General features: G+C 40.0%; 1 protein-coding gene across 2 annotated transcripts in view; it reads right to left on the reverse strand.

The window, feature by feature from the left end:
• The window catches only part of LOC149691867 (uncharacterized), a 42,545-nt gene that overhangs the window by 14,379 nt on the left and 9,917 nt on the right, over positions 1–18,249 (reverse strand). Inside the window, exon 1 of one of the 2 annotated variants that reach the window (XM_089869329.1) lies at positions 13,292–14,145. The exons of the other annotated variant lie outside the window; for it this stretch is intronic. The gene's annotated coding sequence lies outside the window, so the exon portion shown is untranslated. Of the gene's footprint in view, positions 1–13,291; positions 14,146–18,249 lie in introns of those variants that run through there. 2 annotated transcript variants of the gene reach the window in all.

Below are 18,249 nucleotides of genomic sequence, written 5' to 3' on the forward strand. Positions count from 1 at the left end.
GAGTTTACTACACGCTAAGGGAGGCTAATCGACTGGCACTGCCTCAAGCGGCGCTTCATGGCGCCTGGGAAGTAACCTAAGTAGGTGATCCCTGTGGTTTTTGCGCTTATATCTTCTAGAATTAATGGAATAGTCTATAGGTGTGGTCGTTCTTAAAGATGTAAAGGCTTCTAGATTAATTTGATTAAAAGCGAGTAACCGCTGTCATTAACCTAAAAATAAAGTTTTGATTTAAAGACGAGCGAACATAGTGCACTGCACCAACCATGGTTGGCCAAGAAGAAAAGGAAGAAAAGATATTTCAAATTCGCTTATCATCTTAAGTGCTTTTAGGGGCAAGGCAAACCTTTCAGGTTGAAACACTTTTTCATAGACCTCCTTCTTTTTCTTTTGATCTACTACATCACTCATTCTATCAGGTTTCTTATAGAATAAGTAACATATTAAGGATAAGTGTGATACTTCGACGACGCCTTGTTTGTTTTCGTATTAAGGTTTGTTTAGTTCAGGGTTGCCACGAAATTCTCAGATTCAAATTCCCTTACTTTTCCAGGTTTTCCCTGATATTTTTGTTACGATTTTCCCTGGTTGAACCACCGATATTTTAGCCCTGACATTTCCCGGAACCTTTTGGCCCACTTCGAAATTACCCGAATTTTCCAGGTTTTCTCTGACTTGTGGAAACCCTGTCGTTGTTACTTGACCATGCGTGACAACAACAATGAAAGTCAGACTTATTGCTTTCTGTTACTTTTAGTCTAAAAATAGGCTTAACTGTTTATGGGGAAATACGCGGAACCACCATAAAAGCGACGCGTTAAAAAGATGGTTCATGGATGTCTTTCTCCTAAAGTGTTTACACGGTTAAGGTTTTAAAGTTTTTCCCCCAGTCACAGTGATGCCGAGGAGAAAGTTGTTGGGTCATGTTGCTATTTATGGATATATATCATAAGCTTATAAGATATGTTCCTACCATAAGTATGACACTACCTATACTTCGTAATGCTACTGGGAGACTTACAGCTCGAGCTAGTTCTAGCAGAACGACAAGCGAGAATTGAAGTACTACACTCGGTTACTTTCCCAGTACGTTCCTATTTAGTCTGTACTAAGCCTTGACAGCGACAAAACCAGGCGTCTTCGCTTTACCTCGATTCTACGACCTACCTCACTCACTTCATAACAACCTTCAGTTTTCAACCAGTGACAAACTTATGGAGGAACATATCTTATGAACTTATCCTAACAAAAACATAAACATGTAAAAATATACACAAGCTTCGTTTTGAAACTGCTTTCTACACAGTAAAAAGTTCCGAGATAACATGTACTGTACAACCAAGTTTTATATAAACATATCGTCACTTAGTTCCTGAGATTTTAAACAGAAAGAACGAAACTGCACACATTTCAACCTCCCTTTAAAAAAATCCCATGACCACTTTAAACCAAGAACCTTTTACAACAAACTTGAAAAAAGATTAACTCTGTCTTGAGGTTTTTTCGTGGTAAATTCAATGGTTAGTTTCGCCACAAAACCTATCAAACAAAATCTTTCTTTCGAAATTCAACCAACCCAAAGAAAAGAAAACAAGACGGCCCAAGGGCTGGTAATAGTAGCCACATCGTACGAGTGAATAGCCCCTCTATACCCTACCCTACCCCCACTACACCATTGATATGTATACAAATACGAATCATTTGACTAAATCTTATTTGAAATAAATACTAACTCTAAAAAGATAACTTCGGTATCTGAGCACGAACTTCACTAGGTACTGACCATATATGAACCTTCTTTGAGCTAATTTAGTTGTGAATTTAAAGAAACGAACATGAAAGATTTTCTCCACACCCACGTGGTCTCGATCCCGGAGCCTTCGGTGTATGAAGCGGGTGAGATAACCACTACACAGCAGATACATATTAAAGTGAACATCGTTTGACTAAATCTTATTTGAATTAAAAACTAACTATAAAAAGCAACTTCGGTATCTGAGCACGAACCATTAGACACGACTTCACCGGGCACTGACCACTTCGAGTACTGATCCACTGTGGGATACTGACCACTTCGGGTACTGATCCACTGAGGGATACTGACCATCTTTGAAGACTAATCTGTTAGGTATTGGCATTCAACGAAACTACCAACTGAGCCACGATACACGATGTTGAACCCTCTTTAATCTAAATTAGTTGTGAATTTAAACTAACGAGCATAAAAGAATTTCTTCGCAGCCACGTGGTCTTGAACCCGGGGCCTTCGGTGTGTGAAGCGGCTGAGATCACCACTACGCCATTGACACGTAAACAATTACTACGGGTCGTTCGACTAAATCTTATTTGAATTAAAATTTAACTATAAAAAAATAACTTCCGCATCTGAGCACTATCTTCATTAGACAAGAATTTATTGGGTATTGACCATCTTCGAAGATCGATCTTTCAGCCACCAGCATTCGACGGCGCTACCAACTGCGCCACGACACACGCTGAGGAACCCTCTTTGAGCTAATTTAGTTGTCAATTTAAACAAACGAACATAAAAGAATTTCTTCGCAGCCACGTGGTCTTGAACCCGGGGCCTTCGGGATGTGAAGCGGCTGAGATAACCACTACACAGCAGATAAACATACAAGAACGCCTCGTTTGACTGTATCTTATGCGAATTAAAAACTAAGTATAAAAAAAAACTGCTGTATCTTCATTAGACTAGACTTGCCACTTTATTGGGTACTGACCATCTCTAACGATTGATCTTGCAGGCGCCAACATTCAATGGCGCTACCAACTGCGCCACGATACACGATGATGAACCCTCTTTGAGCTAATTTAGTTGTTAATATAAACAAACGAACATAAAAGAATTTCTCCGCACCCACATGGTCTCGAACCCGGGGCCATCCGTGTTGGAAGCGGATGACATAATCACTACGCCATTGACACATACACAATTACAGATCGTTTGACTAAATCTTATTTGAATTAAAAACTAACTATAAAAAGGAACTTCGGTATCTGAGCACGAACCATTAGACACGACTTCAACGGGCACTGACCACTTCGAGTACTGATCTACTGTGGGATACTAACCACTTCGAGTACTGATCCACTGTGGGATACCGACCACTTCGAGTACTGATCCACTGAGGGATACCGACCACATTGAGTACTGATCCACTGAGGGATACTAACCACTTCGAGCTTTGACCATCTTCGAAGATTGATCTGTTAGGTATTGGCATTCAACGGCGCTACCAACTGCGCCACGATACAAAATATTGAACCCTCTTTAATCTAAATTAGTTGTGAATTTAAACTAACGAGCATAAAAGAATTTCTTCGCAGCCACGTGGTCTTGAACCCGGGATCTTCGGTGTGTTATGCGGCTTAGATAACCACTACGCCATTGACACATACACACTTACTACGGGTCGTTCGACTAAATCTTATTTGAATTAAAAACTAACTATAAAAAAATAACTTCTGTATCTGAGCACTATCTTCATTAGACAAGAATTTATTGGGTATTGACCATCTTCGAAGATCGATCTTTCAGCCACCAGCATTCGACGGCGCTACCAACTGCGCCACGATACACGCTGAGGAACCCTCTTTGAGCTAATTTAGTTGTCAATATAAACAAACGAACATAAAAGAATTTCTCCGCACCCACGTGGTCTCGAACCCGGGGCCATTCGTGTATGAAGCGGATGACATAATCACTACGCCATTGACATATACACAATTACAGATCGTTTGACTAAATCTTATTTGAATTAAAAACTAACTATAAAAGGTAACTTCGGTATCTGAGCACGAACCATTAGACACGACTTCAACGGGCACTGACCACTTCGAGTACTGATCCACTGTGGGATACCGACCACTTCGAGTACTGATCCACCGTGGGATACCGACCACTTCGAGTACTGATCCACTGAGGGATACCGACCACATTGAGTACTGATCCACTGAGGGATACTGACCACTTCCAGCTTTGACCATCTTCGAAGATTGATCTGTTAGGTATTGGCATTCAACGGCGCTACCAACTGCGCCACGATACACGATATTGAACCCTCTTTAATCTAAATTAGTTGTGAATTTAAACTAACGAGCATAAAAGAATTTCTTCGCAGCCAAGTGGTCTTGAACCTGGGGCCTTCGGTGTGTGAAGCGGCTGAGACAACCACTACGCCATTGACACATACACAATTACTACGGGTCGTTCGACTAAATCTTATTTGAATTAAAAACTAACTATAAAAAAATAACTTCTGTATCTGAGCACTATCTTCAATAGACAAGAATATATTGGGTGTTGACCATCTTCGAAGATCGATCTTTCAGCTACCAGCATTCGACGGCGCAACCAACTGCGCCACGATACACGCCGAGGAACCCTCTTTGAGCTAATTTAGTTGTCAATAAAAACAAACGAACATAAAAGAATTTCTCCGCACCCACGTGGTCTCGAACCCGGGGCCATTCGTGTGTGAAGCGGATGACATAATCACTACGCCATTGACACATACACAATTACAGATCGTTTGACTAAATCTTATTTGAATTAAAAACTAACTATAAAAGGTAACTTCGGTATCTGAGCACGAACCATTAGACACGACTTCAACGGGCACTGACCACTTCGAGTACTGATCCACTGTGGGATACTAACCACTTCGAGTACTGATCCACTGTGGGATACTGACCACTTCGAGCTTTGACCATCTTCGAAGATTGATCTGTTAGGTATTGGCATTCAACGACGCTACCAACTGCGCCACGATACACGATATTGAACACTCTTTAATCTAAATTTGTTGTGAATTTAAACTAACGAGCAAAAAAGAATTTCTCCGCACCCACGTGGTCTCGAACCCGGGGCCATTCGTGTGTGAAGCGGATGACGTAATCACTACGCCATTGACACATACACAATTACAGATCGTTTGACTAAATCTTATTTGAATTAAAAACTAACTATAAAAGGTAACTTCGGTATCTGAGCACGAACCATTAGACACGACTTCAACGGGCACTGACCACTTCGAGTACTGATCCACTGTGGGATACTAACCACTTCGAGTACTGATCCACTGTGGGATCCCGACCACTTCGAGTACTGATCCACTGAGGGATACCGACCACTTCGAGTACTGATCCACTGAGGGATACCGACCACATTGAGTACTGATCCACCGAGGGATACTGACCACTTCGAGCTTTGACCATCTTCGAAGATTGATCTGTTAGGTATTGGCATTCAACGGCGCTACCAACTGCGCCACGATACACGATATTGAACCCTCTTTAATCTAAATTAGTTGTGAATTTAAACTAACGAGCATAAAAGAATTTCTTCGCAGCTACGTGGTCTTGAACCCGGGGCCTTCGGTGTGTGAAGCGGCTGAGATAACCACTACGCCATTGACACATACACAATTACCACGGGTCGTTCGACTAAATCTTATTTGAATTAAAAACTAACTATAAAAAAATAACATCTGTATCTGAGCACTATCTTCAATAGACAAGAATATATTGGGTGTTGACCATCTAAAAAAGAACGATCTTTCAGCCACCAGCATTCGACGGCGCAACCAACTGCGCCACGATACACGCAGAGGAACACTCTTTGAGCTAATTTAGTTGTCAATTTAAACAAACGAACATAAAAGAATTTCTTCGCAGCCACGTGGTCTTTAACCCGGGGCCTTCGGGGTGCGAAGCGGCTGAGATAACCACTAAAAAGCAGATACACCTACAAGAACGCATCGTTTGACTGTATCTTATGCGAATTAAAAACTAACTATAAAAAACAACTCCCGTATCTTCATTAGACTAGACTTGCCACTTTATTGGGTACTGACCATCTCTAACGATTGATCTTGCAGGCGCCATCACTCAATAGCGCTAGCAACTGCGCCACGATACACGATGATGAACCCTCTTTGAGCTAATTTAGTTGTTAATATAAACAAACGAACATAAAAGAATTTCTCCGCACCCACATGGTCTCGAACCCGGGGCCATTCGTGTGTGAAGCGGATGACATAATCACTACGCCATTGACACATACACAATTACAGATCGTTTGACTAAATCTTATTTGAATTAAAAACTAACTATAAAAAGGAACTTCGGTATCTGAGCACGAACCATTAGACACGACTTCAACGGGCACTGACCACTTCGAGTACTGATCCACTGTGGGATACTAACCACTTCGAGTACTGATCCACTGTGGGATACCGACCACATTGAGTACTGATCCACTGAGGGATACTGACCACTTCGAGCATCTTCGAAGATTGATCTGTTAGGTATTGGCATTCAACGGCGCTACCAACTGCGCCACGATACACGATATTGAACCCTCTTTAATCTAAATTAGTTGTGAATTTAAACTAACGAGCATAAATGAATTTCTTCGCAGCTACGTGGTCTTGAACCCGGGGCCTTCGGTGTGTGAAGCGGCTGAGATAACCACTACGCCATTGACACATATACAATTACTACGGGTCGTTCGACTAAATCTTATTTGAATTAAAAACTAACTATAAAAAATAACTTCTGTATCTGAGCACTATCTTCAATAGACAAGAATATATTGGGTGTTGACCATCTTCGAAGATCGATCTTTCAGCCACCAGCATTCGACGGCGCAACCAACTGCGCCACGATACACGCAGAGGAGCCCTCTTTGAGCTAATTTAGTTGTCAATTTAAACAAACGAACATAAAAGAATTTCTTCGCAGCCACGTGGTCTTGAACCCGGGGCCTTCGGGGTGCGAAGCGGCTGAGATAACCACTACACAGCAGATACACCTACAAGAACGCATCGTTTGACTGTATCTTATGCGAATTAAAAACTAACTATAAAAAACAACTTCCGTATCTTCATTAGACTAGACTTGCCACTTTATTGGGTACTGACCATCTCTAACGATTGATCTTGCAGGCGCCATCATTCAATGGCGCTACCAACTGCGCCACGATACACGATGACGAACCCTCTTTGAGCTAATTTAGTTGTTAATATAAACAAACGAACATAAAGAATTTCTCCGCACCCACGTGGTCTCGAACCCGGGGCCATTCGTGTGTGAAGCGGATGACATAATCACTACGCCATTGACACATACACAATTACAGATCGTTTGACTAAATCTTATTTGAATTAAAAACTAACTATAAAAAGGAACTTCGGTATCTGAGCACGAACCATTAGACACGACTTCAACGGGCACTGACCACTTCGAGTACTGATCCACTGAGGGATACCGACCACTTCGAGTGCTGATCCACTGAGGGATACCGACCACTTCGAGTACTGATCCACTGAGGGATACCGACCACATTGAGTACTGATCCACTGAGGGATACTGACCACTTCGAGGTTTGACCATCTTCGAAGATTGATCTGTTAGGTATTGGCATTCAACGGCGCTACCAACTGCGCCACGATACACGATATTGAACCCTCTTTAATCTAAATTAGTTGTGAATTTAAACTAACGAGCATAAAAGAATTTCTTCGCAGCCACGTGGTCTTGAACCCGGGGCCTTCGGTGTGTGAAGCGGCTGAGATAACCACTACGCCATTGACACATACACAATTACTACGGGTCGTTCGACTAAATCTTATTTGAATTAAAAACTAACTATAAAAAAATAACTTCTGTATCTGAGCACTATCCTCAATAGACAAGAATTTATTGGGTATTGACCATCTTCGAAGATCGATCTTTCAGCCACCAGCATTCGACGGCGCTACCAACTGCGCCACGATACACGCTGAGGAACCCTCTTTGAGCTTATTTAGTTGTCAATATAAACAAACGAACATAAAAGAATTTCTCCGCACCCACGTGGTCTCGAACCCGGGGCCATTCGTGTATGAAGCGGATGACATAATCACTACGCCATTGACACATACACAATTACAGATCGTTTGACTAAATCTTATTTGAATTAAAAACTAACTATAAAAGGTAACTTCGGTATCTGAGCACGAACCATTAGACACGACTTCAACGGGCACTGACCACTTCGAGTACTGATCCACTGTGGGATACCGACCACTTCGAGTACTGATCCACTGACGGATACCGACCACTTCGAGTACTGATCCACTGAGGAATACCGACCACTTCGAGTACTGATCCACTGAGGGATACCGACCACATTGAGTACTGATCCACTGAGGGATACTGACCACTTCGAGCTTTGACCATCTTCGAAGATTGATCTGTTAGGTATTGGCATTCAACGGCGCTAACAACTGCGCCACGATACACGATATTGAACCCTCTTTAATCTAAATTAGTTGTGAATTTAAACTAACGAGCATAAAAGAATTTCTCCGCAGCCACGTGGTCTTGAACCCGGGGCCTTCGGTGTGTGAAGCGGCTGAGATAACCACTACGCCATTGACACATACACAATTACTACGGGTCGTTCGACTAAATCTTATTTGAATTAAAAACTAACTATAAAAAAATAACTTCTGTATCTGAGCACTATCTTCAATAGACAAGAATTTATTGGGTATTGACCATCTTCGAAGACCGATCTTTCAGCCACCAGCATTCGACGGCGCTACCAACTGCGCCACGATACACGCTGAGGAACCCTCTTTGAGCTAATTTAGTTGTCAATTTAAACAAACGAACATAAAAGAATTTCTTCGCAGCCACGTGGTCTTTAACCCGGGGCCTTCGGGGTGCGAAGCGGCTGAGATAACCACTACACAGCAGATACACCTACAAGAACGCATCGTTTGACTGTATCTTATGCGAATTAAAAACTAACTATAAAAAACAACTTCCGTAACTTCATTAGACTAGACTTGCCACTTTATTGGGTACTGACCATCTCTAACGATTGATCTTGCAGGCGCCATCATTCAACGGCGCTGCCAACTGCGCCACGATACACGCTGATGAACCCTCTTTGAGCTAATTTAGTTGTTAATATAAACAAACGAACATAAAAGAATTTCTCCGCACCCACGTGGTCTCGAACCCGGGGCCATTCGTGTGTGAAGCGGATGACATAATCACTACGCCATTGACACATACACAATTACAGATGGTTTGACTAAATCTTATTTGAACTAAAAACTAACTATAACAAGGCGACCCAAGGGCTCGTAATAGTAGCCACATCGTACGAGTGAATAGTCCCTCTATACCTACCCTAATGAGTGGATAACCCCTCTATACCTTACCTAACCTACTGTGATTGTTCAATCCTTTACTCCTCAATTCGAACTAGGAAACGATAAAAATGTACTGCGCACACACGACAATTTAAACGAACGTCAACAACAACAAAAAATTATTAATTATAATAAGAAATTACTAAATAATTGTTAAAAGAGGTTAAAAAAATATTCCGCAATATCTCAGCACCAAAAAAATAAACGTCTCTTCGTTTTGAAGCTTTTACAAGAATGAAAGGAAAGGAATGCGGCCCCAAGCTAGTACCTTCTTTTAAAACTCTTCTCGATTTATGGAGAAACGACGTAACTTCTAGTAATAAACACCACCTTTCCAAATATAACGTCGGTATATAGTTCCTTTTGCTTTTTAAAAATCCCCCTCGATTTCTTTGAATTTTGAAATCGGTGGGGGGGGGGGGTGAGATGACAAGCGTGAAACCCTTATTGTTGACGGGTGACAGGAATTTTAAAGGGAGTATTAAACCTTCCATTTAAATTAAGCCAATACTAAATTCCTCTCTCTCTCTCTCTAGCTTTAAATATATGGAGCAAACGTAAACCACATTTCACAAAGCTTAACCTTACCTGTACAATTAAATGTATGCTTGCACTTACTATTATAATCCCCAGCCTTTTAAAATACACGAACGAAAAATATCACCTCACCACAATTCTCTCACATTCACTCTCCCTTCAATGTCGAACGAAACGTTTTATACTGCCAAAGCAATAAAATAACCATTTCTTCGGTTAGCTCTGACTAACTATTTCTTTGGGTAACTCTGACCACATTCCAAATCGCGAAAAACTACTACGACCACCACACCCACACCCACAGGCTCGCGGGACAAACTAATAGCCTCATCGTATATATACGATGTGGCTAAAAAACTGTACCAAAGTTCAAGCCTAAACCCAAAGTATTCTCCAATCTCCACTAGAAATATTTAAATACAACCCCTCGAGCTTCAAATAGAATCAAGCGTCTAGAAGCAGCGTGCAAAAGTCAAGGAGAAAGAAAGATGAAAAAAAAGGGAACCAATTTTTATCTGGAAGATGCAGCTGCGAGCTCTTTCCAGTCCTAACTCCTAAAATGGGCAGGAGGAACGAGGATAGGAAGCTAGGAAACGAAAATCTATCGTCTCCAGGGGGAATATAACCATAGATATCAGAACCAAAGTTTTTTCTGGGAAGAAGGTATCGTGAAGGTCCATTCAGACTATACGGAGCTAACAACTGGCTAGGGGGAAGAGATGGTCTGACGTCACGCAGCCCCTCTCTGGTTGGCATTTTTGCGCGTAGAATACTGTTTCCAACCATTCGGGGGGATGAAACTCCAGTAAGAGATAGAAGGGTGTGACGTTTCAGGGTCAGAACTGTTAGCTCCCTGTAGAGTAAAATCTTAAGTTCCCATGAATCGTAAGCCTGGTTAATTTCGATTCGGTCATTTCGTCGGTACGTTAATTTCCCTGTTCAGACGCTAGAGCAGACGACTTAAACGAGTCGCAAATATGGGTGATTTTTAAACCAAGTCTTTTAATACTAATATAGCTGAACACCCAAAATGAAATTCAAATACCGTGCCAAAAATCCTAAAACTTTTCATATATCGTCAGCTAAAGCGTAGCAGCTAACTCGATCACGTGTTAGTAAGGCATGATCGAGTGAGCTATGGCTAAGAAAAGGCGCTAACGAGGTGATAGTGTCACCTGGACACTCACTTCCCTACGAAATTGAAAACTTTTCAAACTAAACACGAGCACGAATCTTTTACGTATAGTGCACTGTTTGACACGTGTCTAATTAAGCGAGAAAATCGACTTCACCAACGTGAACTTTTGTCTGAATGGGCCTTAAGAATGAAATAATTTGCAATATCTATGAGTATGACGTCGTAAAAAAAAAAACACGGGCTTGGTGCACGTTCTATGATAACATTTCCTAGGTGGGGGCGTTGCCTTGAAAATTTATCTCTTTCGTTGCACCTGATAACATCCTTTTAGAGCCGACAACAAGGACCGTAAACACGATGAAACCACTCCTTGCCTGTGTTACTTCACGGAAATATAAATCATGATATAGATTTTCTATGTAGAATAAGACTATGAGTAAACACAAACCTCTCAAGAATAACAAAATAAGTATAATAATAATTTGATCGTCAAATTCAAAAAGGTTGGGTGCTAAAAGACGTTTCCACGGTTCTTGGCTAAGATCAAAATTTCTTATTGGTCTTATCAGGGATAGATATAATTTTACAGGTAGGAATGGTGAACAGAGAAAAATGGGCGCGCGTCAAAGTCCCGGACCCCCTTCCACGGGACGGAGGGGTATGAAAGAAGAGGCGGGTCATAGCGACAGAGGTAATTTTTCGCCATCCCCGTCAGCAACGTCATCAAAACGTAGTTTAAGTGAGCCAATAAGATAATTTAAACTTTTCGTTACGTGTTGAAGGGAGGGAGGGGCTCTATACTGGGCTATGAGTCGGACTGAAGTAAATACTAACCACGTTCTCCATTCCTACTTCTAAAATTAAATCTATCCCTGGTCTTACGCGAGTTCTCTAGAATGGTCAATAGACAGTGTTCGGTTAAATTGCACGACTCACAAATGCCCGGCAATGTTCACTTGTCCGCACAGAAAATACTTAAACTATACTAAATTATTTAAGAGAGATTTTTAACGTATTTTCATGGTAAATTCGAACAAAATTCAATGTGCAAGGACAAGGAGGATAGCCAGTTACGTCAAAAGGTTCTCTGCTAATTGCTAAATAGCGCATGGTGAGCAGATGTAATGGAAAACGGAACAGACACCCTCCCCCCCCCCAAACTCCTTCTCAAAGGTGGTGGAGAGGAGCCATGCACGCGGCAGTTTGGATCGAAGAATTGAATTAAATTTGTGAAGATCTGCATGGGACGTCTGTATCCGCGCAACAGCCAACAGGCGGTTGGTAACAAGAAGTGATATCTAGTTTACTAGGGAGAAGGTATAAATTCGCCACATTTCTAGGTTTATCTCCAGCAGTGCAAACGTAGGTCCGGAGTTAATCCCCGCCTCTAAATTACAACCAGCATCTCATTGGTTCTTGAAAACTCACGTCAGCGCGGCGACGCAAATGACGAAAATTACAGTCATATTTTCCGACAGAGGAGAGGCGAAATAGCCCGGCCTCCTTTTACGTCCCCCCCTTGTATTATGAAAAGGGGGACTGGGACTATGGCGCACGAATACTTAGGCATCTTATATCTTCTCCCTAATAAACTAGATATCACTTCTTGTAGGTATCCTATAGTTTTCTAACAACAGGGTAGGGTTTTGCAGCCGATTTTTAAGATATTCCTACACAAATTGAGGCTTTGAAGATACCAGGTGATATAAAGTCTGCAGTTTGGAAAACTAACCAGGGGCTACGGAAGTTTACGTAACCATCCATCATTTTCAAAACGCGCTCAGTGAAACTATACTTATTTTAAAGGTTGAAAAGGGGATGTCGAAAACTATTATTAAGTCGTTTACCATAGTGTCTTTGTCAACCCGGTTTAAACAAATTAAACTTGAATTTGCCCTAGCCTACTACTCTATTGTTGACGTGACCTAGCTAATGGCCTTTTTATTGACTTTGCTTTATGTAAAGGTCGTGAATGCACGGGGTTAATCACTAAGCAGGGCTTAGTAATGCAGACTAAATAGGACCTAGATGGAAGTCCTGCAAAACTAACTAACCGAGTGTAGTACTTCAATTCTCGCTTGTCGTTCTGCTAGAACTATAGCTCGAGCTGTAAGTCTCCAGCATTACGAAGTATAGGAAGAGTCATACTTAAGGTAGGAACATATCTAATGAACTTATGGTGTACTGTTAAGGGTAGGGTTGCTTTTGAAGATCAGTCAAAGGGTACAACGATGACGCCGAGTGACTAGCCCCTCGAAAATTATTCATTAGGAAGTATTTAGAGGGGGTTAATTAAAAGGTTAGCAAACCTGTACCCTAACTACTATCAAACAAACCCAAAATCCACTTTAAAAAGTATATAAAAATTCAACATTACAAGTACCTGATTATGGAAGTTACGAAATCACCAAAATGTAGTCCAGTCACATATAAGTACACACGAGTCAATTCACAACAAAACTAAAATCAAGCTGACGCGATAACGATGTCTCAATTCCTAGTGACACAAAATCGAAACAGGCGTCAACAGAAGAAGTATATAAACGACAGACTTCGGCCCACAACCACAATGCGAGATTTTCTTCGGTTGCCTTATTTCGTCGAAATCCGTATATTTATACCGTCGTATAAACCCGCTATTTATCGATAATCCCCAAGTTTCAAAACAGACATTTTCCCAGAAAAGAAAACCGAATCGCGAGAACTACACTAAATCGAAGGACACAGACGCCGGGGATACAAAATCCTCTTCCAAAAGTTTTTCCCCACACACAAAACGGTAGCGATGTCGACACGAGGGAATTGCCTTTCTAGGGCGCCAAAACACCAGGCTCGACCAAAATCGAGAAGGGATTTCCTGAAAGTGACATCCCTGAAGGGGAAATTGGTATGGTTGTACCAAAGAGACCAACCCCAATGTCTCGGGGACACCGACCGGACGAGTGAGTGAAAAATCAACGCTTCCTGACCCCGATGGTAGAAGCGAAAATCTCGACGTTGCTCGAGAGGAGAGACGCGAGGTTGGATTGGATGATCTTTCAGAGGAGAAACGCGCTACCAAATCTCTCCTGAAGAGAGAGAGAGAGAGAGAGAGAGAGAGAGAGGGAACAGGGGGTTACCTAGGCAACCGTCCTTTAGTCAAAAGAGATCTTCGAACTCGAACCTCTCATGGATTAGGTGGGGAATACGGAGTCTAGGAGCCGAGTTCTAGCCTCAAGAACTATCAAACATCGAATGCAAAACGGAGGAACGAAGTTATGCCCCGTTGATCACGATCTGGAGAGGATGGTATATCTGATCTCGCCTCTCTCGGGGTGTTGTTTTGTCTATTGGATGGAGGGGGGGGGGGTGAGAGAACTGGGACTTAAAAGAGCTTGAAACCAAAGACCAGTACCACCACTCCCACACAATCAAATGGGAAAAAAATACCTCAAAAGGTTTCTGGTTTTGTCTATCTCCAACCCAAAATGTTTTCATTTACACGTCACAAGATCCAAAGTTCTTTCATAAATAATACGGATGAAGGTGTAACTGGTGTATACTTGATAGGGGAAACCCGCAGGAAATGAATTTGAGTAGCGGTTGAGGTTGCTTTATAAATGGTTAAGGCCCATTCAGACTATTCATTTTCCCTGTTCAGACCCCAGACCTAAAACGAGTCGCGTATATGGTGATTTTTGAACCAAGACTTTTGAATTCCTGGCTGACTGACTGACAGACTGATTGATAATCAACGCCCAGCCCAAACCGCTTGACCTAGAAGGCTGAAAATTTGCAGGAACGTTATTCATAAGTAGTAGGCGCGTACTAAGAAAGATTTTTCCAATTCGCCGCCATCTTAATAAATGGCGCCCAGAAATGTAAAAAAAATTCTCTATGCAACAAAGTCCGCGCGTTTCAACCGATTTCACAAATATTTAGTACACTGGTTTCCTTTAACCTATAGACGGGCTGAATGGTCTTTTGGGTTCGATTTGTTGCCATCTTTTTAAATGGCGGCCAAAAACTTAAAAACCCTTCTTTATGGAATAATGTCCGCATGAAAAGTAATAAAAATGTTCCGACGGGCTGACGGGCAACGCCGAGTGCCTTCGCTCCTAGCGTGCTACAAAAATATTAGTCATCAGTAAAATCTACCCATTCTTTATATCATTTTGATGGAAGTTCTTATTACACGCGAGCAACGCCGCGGGTAACAGCTAGTAAATACTAAAATACCCGAATATAAAATGACAAATACGCTTAATGAAATCCTCACTTCATGGTTATCAACTTCCGCCCCAAGTTGCGAGGAAACATTTTAATCTTTTGGCTTTGTTTCCTGCGAAGAATTTTTATCCTAATCTAATCATATTAATCAATTAATCTTTCTATACAGAATTTTTCCCCAAATCCACTCAATTATTTTGCATAAAATATATTACAATAAAGAATGCGGGAAAAAGGTTAAAATATATTTTTAAAAAGACCGTAGAAGTTCTAGTCTAAAAGGTAACGATTTAGTCGCATAGCGTGCTTTTGAAAATACATGTTACCCATATATTATTTATGTAATGGGAAAAGGTTAAAAATGCACGTGTAGTTTATTACAAATGTTATTATGCCCCTCATAGAGTGAAAGTGAGAGAGAGTCTAGGATAGGCTTAAGGAAAGATTAAATATTTGGGAAGCCTGCCAAAGAATACTATCGCAACACTACGGGGGCTTCATTATATACAAGAATTTCTTAAATAATTTTATTAAATGTACCCTGAAAGAGAATGTGTAATTAAACCCACATTTCTTAATACCTACGTAAAGATATATATAAACCAGGAAATAAAATTTTTCTCTACAAATTTAAGTTAACTTGCTATTTAATTAATATTTAAAACTAAATTAAATTTCTCCCATTAATAGATTAAATTTGAATCTAATAATTTCTTAACTCGTATTTTAAAAAGCCCGCAGTGGCAAGTTCAATTAACGACAACCGCATAAATCAATTCATAATTTAGACTATTATTAATTATTACATTAAATTTGAATCTAATAATTTCTTAACTCGGAAAATTTGGAAAAGCCCAAAGAGGCAAGTTTTCGGTAAGTTCAATTAACGACAACCTCAAAAATTAATTCTTAATTTAGAATATTATTAATTATTAGATTAAATTTGAATATAATAATTTCTTAACTTGTTAAATTTTAAAAAGCCCGCAGTGGCAAGTTTTTGATAAGTTCAATTTACGACAAATGCAAAAATTAATTCTTAATTTAGAATATTATTAATTATTAGATTAAATTTGAATCTAATAATTTCTTAACTCGTAAAATTTGAAAAGCCCAACCAGGGAAGTTTTTGGTAAGTTCAATTAACGACAACCGCAAAAATTAATTCATAATTTAGAATATTATTAATTATTAGATTAAATTGAATCTAATAATTACTCAACTCTTGAAAACTTTAAAAAACCGCGCTGCCCAACCAGGCAAGTTTTTGGTAAGTTCAATTTACGACAACCGCATAAATTAATTCATAATTAAACTATTTAAATTCTGAAAAAACACGAAGGTCAAAAACCAAAACCAAAAGTTACGGTATACGGGTACGGTTGTAGTAAGAGTAAAGGTTTATAAAACATAAATTTAAAATCGAGTACAAGGTTGTTTTCTTCGCCTTAATTATTTCACCATCAAGCGTCCATTTTCGCCGAGTCAAACAGTCGTATCGAATTGATAGAGAGGAGAGAAAAGCGTGCCACACAACTTTCATTGTAAAAATTCATTCTCATAAGGGTCCGTATTCGATTCAAATGAGGGTCGAAATGAAGCGTTAAGACCTTTACTTATTTTAAACAATGTTCTCTTACGCATGGACGAAACTTAATGGGAGCGGGAATAATAATTACTGTAGTTATCGGTGAACCGCGATTTTCGTTTTTCAATTACTTTGGATTTTTTCAAAAAAAAAAAGAAAAAAAAAAGAAAAAAGAAAAACCCAACCGGCTGAATAAACAAAGTAACAAACCAGCTCCTGAATCATGATAAAATAAGCTCAAACAAACAAATCCCTTTTATTCAGTTTATTGGTTGTTGGCAAAAAGGGGGAACTTAATTTATTGATTTACAAATAATCTATGCAAATTGAATTTCTTTTTTTTTCAAAGCTCATTTTCTCGATCCCCTTATGTGTGTTTTAACAGGGTTCATACAACTTTTGGAAAACCGATTTACCTCAGTTTCCAGGTTTTTTTTCATATATTTCCCTGAGTTTTCCAGGTTTTTTCGCAAGTTTTTTATAGTTGAAGCAACCCCTTCAGAATAAACTTAATCAAACCTCAGAAATTTCCCTCATTTCCCTGAATTTTACTAAAACTTTTAAGTTTCCCTGAGGTTTTGTCAACTATTTATTCCCCGTTTTCCAGGTTTTCTCCCAAATTTTTTCCCGAGTTTCCAGGTTTTGTTTCCCATATATGGAGTAATAACAACGGGAGTGGTTCAAACCTCGGAAATTTCCCTTATTTCCCTGAATTTTACTACAAATTCTAAGTTTCCCTGCGTTTTCCAGGTTTGTATGAACCCTGTTTAACCTAAGGTATACAGGTTGGTTTTTGATAAATCTGCATTAAATAAAAGATGCGCGCTCTTTGGATCAAATTGAACTGGAAAAGTCTCAATAGACAAAGCATAATTTGACCTATGATCTTTCTTAATACCAGAGACTCGATGACGTTTACAAAAAATATTTGGTAACTTTAAACAAAAAGTGGAAGTCAATTTTTCTCGATCCTTCGAGGATTAATTTAAAATTTTGAAAATAAATCGCTGACTAAACAAATTTTGTAAAGGATGTGATTTCGCTTTCCATCGCTAAAAAGAAAATTGGCTCCATCGTCATCTTGGACAAAATTGACTTTCCAACGTCTAACACCAAAGCCAAACAACACTTTTCTAAGTTAAAAGGGACGAAGAAGGAGAAAAACGATCACCCCTCTTCTTTTATGTCCAAAATTGATGTCAGGAGCGCAAAAGATGGAAGAGCCAAGAGAAAAGGGGACGGACAATTAACGAATGTAAATAAAGCTAAACCATGGTTCATAACACTTTCGGAAAACCGATTTCAATTCAATGAAATTACCAGGGTTTTTCCCCCATACATTTTTAGGTTTGTTTTCCCCCCATATATTTTTTTCCTCATATATTTCAAGGTTTTCCCTCATATATTTCCAGGTGTTTTCCCCCATATATTTCCAGGGTTTTCCCCCACATATTTCCAGGTTTTTTCCTCATATATATCCAGGTGTTTTCCCCTATATATTTCCAGGTTTTTTCCTCATATATTTCCAGGTTTTTTCCTCATAT

Source organism: Phalangium opilio, unplaced genomic scaffold (assembly GCF_054372755.1).
Source record: "Phalangium opilio isolate 3A_F unplaced genomic scaffold, DU_Popi_V2 ptg000025l_1, whole genome shotgun sequence".
Lineage (NCBI taxonomy): Eukaryota > Metazoa > Arthropoda > Arachnida > Opiliones > Phalangiidae > Phalangium > Phalangium opilio.